The sequence below is a fragment of the Pithys albifrons genome, chromosome 7 (genome assembly GCF_047495875.1).
Source record: "Pithys albifrons albifrons isolate INPA30051 chromosome 7, PitAlb_v1, whole genome shotgun sequence".
Lineage (NCBI taxonomy): Eukaryota > Metazoa > Chordata > Aves > Passeriformes > Thamnophilidae > Pithys > Pithys albifrons.
In genome coordinates, this window is record NC_092464.1 from 42,986,501 (window position 1) to 42,998,526 (window position 12,026).

Genomic DNA, 12,026 nt, shown 5'->3' on the forward strand with positions numbered 1-12,026 from the left:
TGTCCTTGAAGAAGGGGAGCAAAGAGACATCTCTGCTGCAACTTCAAGGGGCCAAACACTGTGTTCACACATCCCAGCCTCTTCTATGAGAAACATTTTGTTTCACTGAGCACTTTTCCTTCCTCTGCATTAAAAAACGCAAAAAACTGAAAAACCCAAACCAAGCCAAATAAAAAAAAAAGCAACCAAACAAAAAAAACTCGAACAAACCCAAAAGCTCTATTAGGCAGAATAGAAGGGCTGGAAAATCAGTGGGGCTGACCTGAGAGTGTCTGTCTGCAGTGCAGAATTTTTCGTGGAAGTCTCAGGGCAGCCTTTTCCTCATGAAATTGTGCTGCAAGGCTTGTAGGCAGAAAGAAAATCTATCAAAGAGTGGCTGGCTTCCTTCTCTGTATTGCATGTTCCCCTTCTCTGTGCCATCAGCTTTCTGAGAAAGGACCTAATTTAAATGTGTTCTCAGGAAAAAAGCATATTTATTTACAGCCCAGGTTTGGGAAATCACAAGCAGACTACACTTACTATAGCAGTGGTGTAGATGAGGTTGGCAGGTATATAACACCAGGCTGTGATGGACATATCTGCCTATGTGGTTTTTCCCAAGGCAAACACCACTGGTCTTACCCCACTCCTGCTGAGTCAATCTTTATCCCATAAAAAGCAAGTGGATATTAGTGGCCAGTTTGATGCATCCTCACCAGTAGCTCAGGTGAGGGCCTTGTGGGCAAGCACTGCACATAAACAGGCCACGCAGTTCTAGGTAAGGATTTTGGCTTTGCTTTCTCAGCTTTCTTTCAAAGCAGTAACCCACAAAACGAGCCACACAAAGCAGTAGTGCCCTCGGTTTGTGCTGCTCCAGGGCACATAAACCGTGTACCTGGAAACCTCTGGGTGGTGGAAATTAAAAGAACCTTGCAGCCAATCCCATATAATCTGTAGGAAAATATTACCACCATCAGGTGGTCAGTAGCTTCAGGAGCAAGCAAATATGCCTGAACCCAGCCTGGTGTGGTCAGCACATCCAACTGCAGCTCCATGGAGCTTTTCCCTTTTTATCCCAATTCTGGTTTGATAGCTTTTTTCATATGCTTTGCCTTCATGCAAACAACCACGCAGGTTGCAGAGGAATAAACAAAAACCAGGCCCTTGAATACAATTGCTTCCTTGGAAAAAGACCAAAGCAGAGATCCATGGAATGTGTGTGCAGTGCTGCAGGCACAGCCAGGTTTGCTGGGGCTGTGAAACGGGGCTCCTGCCATGTGGGCTGTGCTGGAGCCTACTTACCTTTGCACAGATTTACTGCAGAAGGGCAAATCTCAAAGTGGCTATAAGAGGGACCCATTCATTGCTTAACTCTGAAGCTCCCTGACTCACAGGGGAGTCTGTTCCTCATCACAAGATTAAAACAGACTTGAAACACAGGTTTAGTCTGAACTGTTTTGAAATGCTTAAAAAATGTAAACTATCCATAAATGCAAACTAATGGTAGAGCTGCTTGAAGCAGAGGCAACAAGAAACATAAACCCAGTGCCATTTATTTTAATAGGTTTTGTCTGTTGTCATTCAAAGTGTTTAAATAACCACACAGGGATGTCTACACCCACCTGTGAGTCTGCCATTACTCCAGTTCACCTCTCTACCTACCAAGAGCTCCAGCTGTTTCAGACCTCAGTGTGCGGCGTTTCCCTTAGCGTCCTGCCTCCTGAAAGCTGTGGTCCTGCAGCACACCAAGCGACAAGGCTCCGGGCTGCTTCGCTGAGCTTGAGACCAGGCATCCCTGAGACTGAACTGCCCATCGTTCACTTGGAAGTGTGGCTCAGGGTAATTAATTACTCAATTTAGCTAAGAAGGCAGCTCAAACCCTGCCACTCGAGGAGTCCACATGTGATGGCAGGGCTTCAAAGGCAAATGCTGCTGCCAGTGGGCTTGCTCTGTTTTCCCATTATCCAAGCTGCATCCCAGGATGCATCACCAGGGTGATGCTCCAGGGCAGAGGCTGGGAAAGGGCAGGGGACTGGCACATGGTGGTGGTTTTCATCTGATGTCCCCTGCCAAGCCCCCCAAGTTGCCTTGCCCCCGAGCTGTAAGCTGTTTTCTCCTCAGTTAACTCAATGCGACAGTTCCAGCTGGTCCCAAGCCATCATAATTAATGCCACGTCTTTCCCATTTCTCTCTGGCTTTCAGACACGTGCCCAGACTCCTGCCAGCTCTCATCAGTTGCCCCCCTGGTGCCAGCAGAGTAGCAGCAAGCAGGGACAAGGATCAAGTGGGCTTGCATCAATGGTGTAAAGACAGGTTTTGCCAGGTCTGGACAGGAGTGGTGCATCAGGTTCCGCCTCAAAAGTTTGCTCTTGCACTCCTTGCAAAAGTGGGATTAAAGCCTCTCTGCATTTGATGGCAGCTTCCTTGCCCTCTACCACTGTTTGCTGGCCAAGTTGAAGGACTGTGGAGCACTTGTGGAGATGCTGGCCTTGCTTCCCATCATTTAATAGTTGTTTCCTCTTTGAGATGTGAGTTTCAAACTGTCCACCCAGAAAAAGGACCTCTGCCACACAAGAGGGTTATCTCAGTGGGAGCCACTTGTGTCCCCCTTTATTTTCCATATTTAGTTTCTTTCCTCCCACCTTTAGAGACAGTGTGATGAATAGTTAAGGGCACCCAATGATGGGTTTCATTTAGGGAAACTTCAAAAGTAGTTGTGTAGCAGACTGTGTTTTGCTCTGTTTGTCCAAACCCGTGATGCACCTGGAGCTGAGAAGTGCTTGATGACTTCTCTGCAGGAGTTCAAATACCTGATTTATAACTACCAGGTTTTAGGTGAAACATGTTGTTCCACCTGGTGACAAAACTGAAAGATCAAGCCCTCCAAACTCTGTCTCTGCCCAGGCACATTGAGGAGCTGGACATATTCATCTCGTGTTTGGGGGCTGATGTTTCAACTTTGAGTTCAAGGCTTGGGTTTAAGGATCTCTTTAGCAGCATCTTGCTGGGATTTTATTGAGGTTGAAAGGCCGAGCTTGTGAGTATTTTATTAGCTGTTCCCTTAGGTTTGAAGGGAACATCTATTGTTTGTTAGTTTAAGAGAAGTACAAAGGATTGTATTGAGCTCTTGTTGAATGAATTCCTACAGTACTCCATCCCAGCGGCAGCTTAATCCCAGCTCAGGGTCCTCTCTGGAGTGGGAGGAGATCCCAAAACCAAGGGAAAAAAATGTGCAAACCTTTATCCCATTGGGCAGGAGGAGCCTGTGACAGGGGTGGTGGCAAAGGGGCTGTGGACAATGATGGTGGGAGCTTGCCTTGCAGGCTGACCAGCAGCAGGGTATATGGCAATGTGGAGTATCAAATAATTTTGACTAATAGCTGACTGTGTAAAAAAACCCCATGTCTGTGTCTCCTCATTGATAATTCCCAAGCAGAAATAAATTGTTTGCTGGGAACAGCTCACCTTGTTCTTTTTGCCACATATATCCTGTGTATGTCACCACATGGAGAACTTAGTTATCTGTCTGCATGTGCTCAGTACAGGCATCTTTATAAAGTCCAAGGAAAAAGAGCTGTGAAGAGCCAGACAGCTTTTAAAAGAGGAAAAAAATACAGCATTAAGAAGACATCCAGATACTTCTTCTCTTGGGCTAGTTATGTTTTCAAATTTATTTGTTATGGGAGGAGTGAAGCTGGACCCAAGCTATTAATCCAAACCAGAGGGAGACTGTTCAGCTGAGAAATATTTTGCTACCTGCCAAACCTCCCCCAACATGCAGCAAAGCTGTTTCCCTGCTTATGCAATTGGTTGTGTAGCTGTACCTTGTGTCTCAGGGGACCCATGATTTTTTAATTTCTCAGCAGGGTTTAGTCTTTAAATTCTCTTCCTTTGCAGAGGGAGAAAGAAGAGAGAAATGATAGTGCTTTTGAGAAGTGCCACAAGCGAAGGATCTCATGGAGCGATGTAGGGCAAAGCCAGCCTAGGTGAGGGCCCTCTGGGGCCAGCCAGGTGATGGTCCCAATGTCCTCCAGACACCACAGCCTTACCTGGAAACAGGTGTAACACCTCAGTCCAAGCATCATTGTAACTGAGACTGGGCTGAGCATCTGGATCAGGGATAAGGATTTCGAGGGAAAACTGGGGAATAGGAAGACTAGTAGGGCTTGAATGGAAACATTTATTTTGCCCAAGGATTTTAATTTCTTTGATCCAGCTGGGAAAGCTGCAGCAGGCTCATTAGAAACCAGGTCCATAATCAGTCTAATCCATAGTCTCCTTTGGTCCCGTGAAAATGGGATGTTCCACCTTGTCCCCACCCTACCCCAGCTCCACAACTACTATCTACAGAACAGAGATGTTGGGGGTTTTGTTAACTTTTAAGTTAATCATTTTGAAAATATTTATTCATGACATGTCTGTTGGTAAAGGTGCCTCATCAGGGTGTTGGTGGAATGAAAGGTTGAATCTTTATGAAAAAGATGGGAAATATTTTCTTTTCCTGTCTGATATCTGAGTGCTGATTAGAATGCACCCCAGCATTGCAGCGGCTTGTGCAGGCTGGGCTCTCCCCAGTAGCTGGGTACCACACTACCCTACATTAGCCCATTTTTACAAACCAGCTTCATGCTCTTAGTTGCAGAACTTGCTCATCAGATACCTCATACCAGCTTCAGGAGCCCTGCCCAAACCTTCCTCCATCTCAAGCACCTTCATGGAGATATCCTGCTGAACAACTCTCTGGGTGTGTGTTTGGGGGGGAGGGACATTTTTTAAAAATGATTCCCTATTAAATGCCTTCTGTACAAGCCACACTGCATTTGTGTCCTCATCCCATCTAGTTCATTAAGGTTTGGCCCAGCTGCAACTACCTCTACACTGCAGAGGTAGAGGAAAAAGATTTAATGCAAAATGAAAGACCTCTGCCCCTGCCTGTGTGAACTGAAGATGCAGATTTGCTTCTGCAGCATGTGGGAAAGTGCTACCAGGAGGCAGATTTCTTCTCCTATACTCTTGCAAAAGCTTGAACCCTAATGGCATCTGTTTCAAAAAACTATTTGGATGGCATCCTTGTAACCATTAGATCATTCTCACTCTCATTCTCCTGCCTCATGCATTGTTTTCTTCCTTGATTTTGTCCTTTCTCCCTCGCTGGACTTTGGGGTTTGATGAGCTGACAGGCCTCGACTCACCCCAGGATACAACTGAGCTAACTACCCTCTCGTGAGTGACAATGCATGGTCTGGGAGGATGCACTTCTTTTGTGTAAAATCACAGAGATGAGTGAGCTGTGGGCCAGCTGGTGGGACCATCCAGCCCAGCAAATCCCGTTGGCAAGGATGGAGGAGAAGGGGCAGAGGTTTGTCTCAAAGCTTCCAGTGGGAAACCCTGGACTCTGCCTGCTGTGCCCCTGCGGGTACCTCTGGGTGGGTCCAAACTTGGCAATGCCAACAATAAATAAGCTTGTTTGTAGGGGGTTTGCTAAGCTCTTTTTTGAAAAGTCCACAGAGGCTGTGGATAAAAGAGCTGTATCTCCCCCCAGGCAGGCTGTGATCAGCCTTGCCATTTGTGCTCAGGGGGTACTGCCTTTTTAATAAACCAACATGATTTAATGGGATTGTTTTCATAGAGAGAAGAAGAAAACAAATTATTGATTTCTTACTCACAAAGAGGTAGCTTTGCAGCCTTCCTGTAATACCAGCAATGATTTTTCAATATATAATGCTTTGAAAAAAGGGACAAGGACAGTAGGGCAGTTTACCTGTACTTGTGAGCATCCTCAGCAGCCCATTTTATTATTGTAGGAAGACAGAGCATTCTGTAAGGGCTGTACGAGACCACAAAGTCAGACCTTGTGCCATTTCCCTCCCTGACTCTCCCCTTCAGTGCCCACTGTAACCTACTGCAGCACCCAGCACCCTTGGAACAAATGCCTTATCTACCAAGCAAGCCCATAGCTGGTGTGACTCAGCCACTGGCAGCACCAGAGGAGACAGCGATTCTGACACCAGCATCTCTGCAGTCCACAGCTTTGGTTTTCATGGTACAAAACTGGATCTTGGAGGTGACTCTGCTTGTCCCAGCTTGATGGTGTCGTTCATCCTGGGACCTCCCCTGCTCATGCTGGAGGAAGATACACTGTGGTGTGTGTGGCAGAGGGAGATCACCTGGGAGGTGAAACCAGATCTGCACAACAGATCAGCATAGGTATTGCCTAAGCCACTTTCCACCACCAGCCAGAAAATCTGTGAGAAGGGGAGAAACTGAGTTTCAGCCTCCTCGGCATGAAGCTGCAGCCCTAAACACTAATCTCTCTCAGAAATGTAAATTTTGCAGAGTAACTCCTGCAGACCTGGTTTGCAGCACTCAGCAGGAGACAGCCCTCTCCCAGAGATGCTTAAAATCTGATTTACAAGGCATGGTGGACAGATGGCATCTGTTTTTTGCAGTCAGTGGTCCCTATAGAATAAAAGAGGCAAACTTCAAGGCTGTAGCTCTGCAAAGACAGAAAAAATTATTGCCCATATCCATGCAGGTGCCTGCACTGGCACATCTGCTCCCACCATGCCAGGGCTCAAATCCACCAGCCCAGCAGGTACCTGCTTACCTCCCTCCTTCTGCCTCTCAACACTCAAAGGTTCTCTATTTCCCAGCCTTTCCACTGCCCCACACCCCTTAAGGCTGATGTGAGGGCAGGCCAGGAGGTGGGCAAAAGCAATTAAAATAGAAGACTGCCTGTCTGCTTTGTGGAGTGTGAAAGAGGCAGCTCTAGAAGGCAGGGGCAGGGAAGGGATAACATTGCAGGCATAAAAAAGACAGTCTCTACTGAGAACAATCAAAATGCCTCAGGAAGATGAGATTTTCGAGAGGGATATGTGCAAAAGCATCACCAGGGGGAGAAGCAAGGAAGGACTGAGCAGCCTCCTTCTCTGCACAGCCTGGGGTCAGTCTGGAGTGGAGCCCTGGGGGGCAAAGCCACGTTGCCCACCTGGGTTCTGCCACCACTAAAGCACACCCGCGTATTTCTGGAGCTTTTTTCCCACCTCTTGAGCTGTGATAGTGTTGAAAAGGCCATGCCCCGCTGAAGTAGAGATATCTCCCACACACATTGCTTGTTTCTCTTTTCTGAAAGAGGAGATAAAATAAAGGCAGGGAAGAGTCTGCAGCTGATATGGTGTCCCTGCATGGACAATGAGTGATGACCTTCCACTAGCACAATGCTCCCCAAATATCAGCCAGCTCTTCCCAGCTGCCTCCAAACACCCCTGGCACACGCAAACTGCTTGCTGTGCACCACAGGGTGGGGTGTGAAAAAAGAAGCCTCACAGGCCAGCACCTGAGATGGGAACTGGTAATGACCCACAGCATGGGACTGCAGCTAATGCCCTGTGCAGGGCTGACTGTCAGACTCCCCTTCAGAGCCAGGACTGCCTATGTTGGGCTTGGGCTTGGGGTTGGGTACATCAGCATGGTGAGGTGCCAGGGAGGCTGGTGTCTGACACCTTGGCAGTGAGGGAGGTGGGTGCTGCACCTCCTGGTCCCACTGAGGTGAGGGTGTCAGCCTGCAGTAAGAGCGATGTAATTTTGGCTGCAGGCAGGGCAGGAGGTGGGGGCAGTGGAGGGGATTCTCATCACTGCAGGGACCACAGTGGAGGCCTTTAACTCAGGGCCTTTATCTTGTGCTAAAAATACCAGCTTTTTCTAGGGAAGGGTGAATCTCTGAGGGTACCCTGAGACCACAAATTATAAGCTCAGACATGATTTTCTGATGCTTTCTTCTTGCACATCTGCTCACAGAGGTTGTCTGCTCTCAGCACTCTGTTCTTCCCTTTTCTTTCTTTTCTTTCTTTCTCCAAGTCCCTTCAAAGGAAGATTAAGTAGCAGGACTGTCTGTTATCCTAATCCCACCTTTGTGGAGGAAGAAAGCAGGAAAATGTCACTCATTGCTGATGCTTATTTGAGCACAGTTTAAGTACAGGACTCCCATGTGGTGCCAGCATCTCCACAGAGCCTATTGGGAACTTGGGTGACATGGGAGCTGGTGGCACCATGTGTCCCAAAACCTCTCTGTGATGCAGTGCTGGCCCCAGCATTGCCCAGAAGGTAGTTCAGCAGGCTGGGTGGACATCGTCTCCCCCAAGAGTTGTGTGCTCTCCATGTAAAACCCTGGGCATGACCATAGTGGCTGACTCCCAGCTCGTAGCTTGCCTGCTACTGGCTTTGCTACAGGAGGAGAGCAAGCTTCTGGGGCTCCTCTCTCCGTGTGCTATGGGCATATCTGCACATTTCAATTTTCTGAGATTAGTTAGGGTTTCTAAAGGTCCTGGAGATCTTAATCTCTTTTATCTGAGGTGAGGAAGAAGCAGTGCATATCTACCCCATCTTATGCCTCTAGTTAAGCTCCTCAGCAAACTGCTCTGCCTGTCAGTAGAATCAGTGAAGGAAAAGAGACCTTTGATCTTTGCACCCTTAGCATACCAATTCAACTCAAATGGGCAGGATAAACTCTTCCTGAACACCTAATTGTGAGTCTTTGCATGTGATGCCAGGTTTCATGGTCAGAAGATAAAACAGGAAGCATCTGACCTAACCTGTCCATTCTATGCATACATTTTGCACCACTTCTGCCCCTCACTCCAAATCAAGGAAACCATGCTGAAGTGCCTTAAATTGAATATAATTACCAATTCCCTGCTCCCAGTATTTACTGTTGGCAAGGAGCAGAGCTGGCAGACCCCGATGAACAAAAACTATTAAAAAAGATTTGTCCCAGTTGTGGCAGATCTCAGCCTCCTGGTGTCTTGTTGGCACCTAGATGCACTTCCTAGAAGCCCAGATCTGCAGCTCAGCTTAATAGATCCCGTTTTATCCCCAAGGTTTAACTCAGAAGAGCCAAGAACTTGTTTCAGGGAAGGTCAAAGCAATAAACCTCCAGTGGTTTATGTACATAAAAGAGGCTTGGGACATGCTTTTCTTACTCTGAGCTTTCCCTGATGCTGCCAGAACGGGCAATTAAAATCAAACACATGCAAAAATACAGCAACATTTGCAGTGTAGCCTGTGCCACTGTATCCACTCGCCTCATCCTCAATAAAAACTCCATTCCTGCTTGGATAGGGCCAAAAATTAAATCCAATGAAGCAAAACTCACTCAAAAAAAACAGGACTGGAAGAGGTGGTCCCATGGCTGCTTGAGCAGAGAGCCTGGCCAGCAGCACAGTGGGCCTGTGCTCACCTCTCACCAGGGAAACACCCCTGTGTGCGCACATCCTGTTCTATTTCTATGTAGAGTCAGGACTCAGGTTTTCCTTGGGCTCTCCCTACACCTGGTTTGAAACCCATCTGTATTCATCTGGCTGGACTGGGGTGGGGGGAACAGACTGAACAGACATCCTTGGAGAGTTTCTCTTTGCTTTCCCAAGGCTGAGCAGCTAGTGGGAAAAATCTTCATCCATCCCTTTAAGGCACTTTCTGAAGGCATCACCACACACTGCCTCCTCCAGACAGCCAGGAAAGGGCCAGGCAGTCCATATACTGAGTTAATACTCTTGTGGACTGAAATATTAGTTTCTAGTATCAGTCAAGAAAACTCATGGATTTAAAGAAAAGTCTCAGTCCTTCCTCTTCCTTACCTCTCCTGCTGCATGAGCCCCCCTTCTGCTTGATGATTCACAGATGTCACAGATTGCAGCCTCCCATCCCAAAAGGAAGTCAAATGGTTAATCTGATTGCTTAACCTGAAACCTGGATAGGAACTGAGGAGAGGGAAAAGCTCACATGGCATCTGAGACCAAGCCACAGGCATAAGTTAGAGGAACATGCATGGCCTCGCTGCCCCATGCATGGGGGCACGAGCATAGGGTGCCAGGTGCAAGAACTGCCCAGCATTATCTCTTGGATTAGTGATGCTGGGTATGGCTCAGGGGAGTAAAACATGGTTCAGCTCAGAAGAGAGAAAAAGTGAGGCTGGTCCTTAAGTTAGGAGTAAACCAGAAAAATCCAGGAAAATTCCCAAGGACCACATGGTGATAGTCTTGGATGGAAAACTTCTCCTCTTTGGGAGAGGCTTCCTCCCATCTTTGGCTTGCCTTGTTTGCAAATCAGTAGCCTTTAAAGCCCTAAGCACAGTTGGATTTGAGTTATCTGCTGGTTGTCAGCCCACTCTGAGAGATGTATCATTTTAAAATCCATCCCAGGAAGGACTGCAGGGCCTGTTCAAAAAGTCCTGAATTTTATGAGTTCTTTGGAACAGAGAACAATCCTACCAAAACAGCCAGTATCCAAAATAACTCTAGAGCACAAATTCTGGGAAATGTGACTCCCATTTGAGACCTTCAATCCAGAAATCCTGTAGGTGCCTTTCACCTGGGTCCACATTTGGGTCCACACTTGGATGGGCAGATTCCTGGGTGCTGTGGCATTTGTTTCTCCAAGCATCCATCCTTTGTCCCTCACTTTTTAACTCCCAGCACAGAGCAAGGCTCTGCTTCTGTAAATCTAGATTTTCATTGGAAAGAGACATACAGAGTGGGATAGGTAGTTCTTGTGGAGGGATATAAAGTACAGCTGGGCAGATTAGGCTGCGAGGGAATTAGGGAATTAATGATGCTCTGGCTGCTTGAAATCTGCCAGTCCAGAGATGAAACTTTTAAGATCCTCTTGGCAAGCACGGAGAAAAGACAGCCTGTCGAGCCAATGCCACCTGCTGGAGACAGCTATCAGAGACCAAGATTCATGTCACCAGTTAAATGCATTTTTTTTGTCATCCTTACACCCAAAATCCCTATTCTGAAGCTTGAAAACCTGAGCCCCATGCCTGCCAGGGCAGAGACCTTGGGTGCCCACAAGCACAGCCCCTCTGCCATCTCCAGGAATGTTTCCTTTCTCCCAGGTTTCCTGTCTCTTTTTTCCCATTTGCCTTATCTGACAGCTAATTATCATTCCAGAGGTAATTGCTGCAGGAGCCATATGGGATCCATAAGAGGATAATGCTGTTTTGTTTTTTTACAAAGAATCATAAGACCTATACATTATTGTTGTTGGTATTGGTATGATTAACACTGCTGTAAAAGCAGCCAAACTGCCAAAATAGGTTGCTGAAACAGTTACAGCAGCGCAGACATGAAGACAAGGTTATAATCCCTGAAGACATTAAAAGTCTTAGGGATTTTTAATTGGGAGGAAATCGTATGTTCACAAGCTCTAATGAGAGAGTTACAGAATAAACGCAGACCTAAGGGAAGGGAAGGAGAAGAGAGGTGAAGCTTCAGTGTGAGAATCCCCCCACTGAGATTTGGGAAGCAGCCACTGACAATGCGGCTGATCTGGGGCTGCTCAGCACTGCTCTGTGTGTGTATATGTGTTGCTTATCTAGTAAGCCATTTCTTAAGCTCCAGTAATACTGCTACTTATATCATAAATTCAAGGATCTTTGCTTTACTGCCCATTAGTCTGCTTCTTTTCCTCACAATTTTAAAGTCTTTTGATAAACTGTTTGTCTAACCACACGGAAGAAACAATGTCAAAAGCTATACCTCAGGCGTTCACCCAGCTAATGAAGAAAATCCATCACGAGGAGAGTTTATCTATTGCTTCACTGGATGTAAATAATACATCAGGCTAATTTGCTTCCATTTATCTTAAAGGCTGTTGCTACAATGATAGTCCTGTGTCAGAGCAGACTTTTTTTTTCCTTTTCTGCATAAATATTTAAGTAAGTACTGAAAGCATAAATAAATTGCTTTCTAAAAGTGAGATTATTTTTATATCCAGTTATTTAACAATAAATTTGAATTTACTTGCTAGCTCTTGCCTTTCAGGCTGCAGTCAGCCCATGCTTTCTCTGTGTTGCAGAGGGATGCTTGGGAGGATTTTGCTGAGCATCTTGTGGGGTATCTGAGTGTCACCTGTAATAACCCACTGTTAAAGGAAAGGTGCACAAGGGTAGGTCATCACATCAACTCCGAGTGCCACCCCACTGATGCTACCCCTGGCCAGTGCGTGGGTTCAGTGATAGCTCAGGCTGCTCTGTGAGGTCAATACACGTC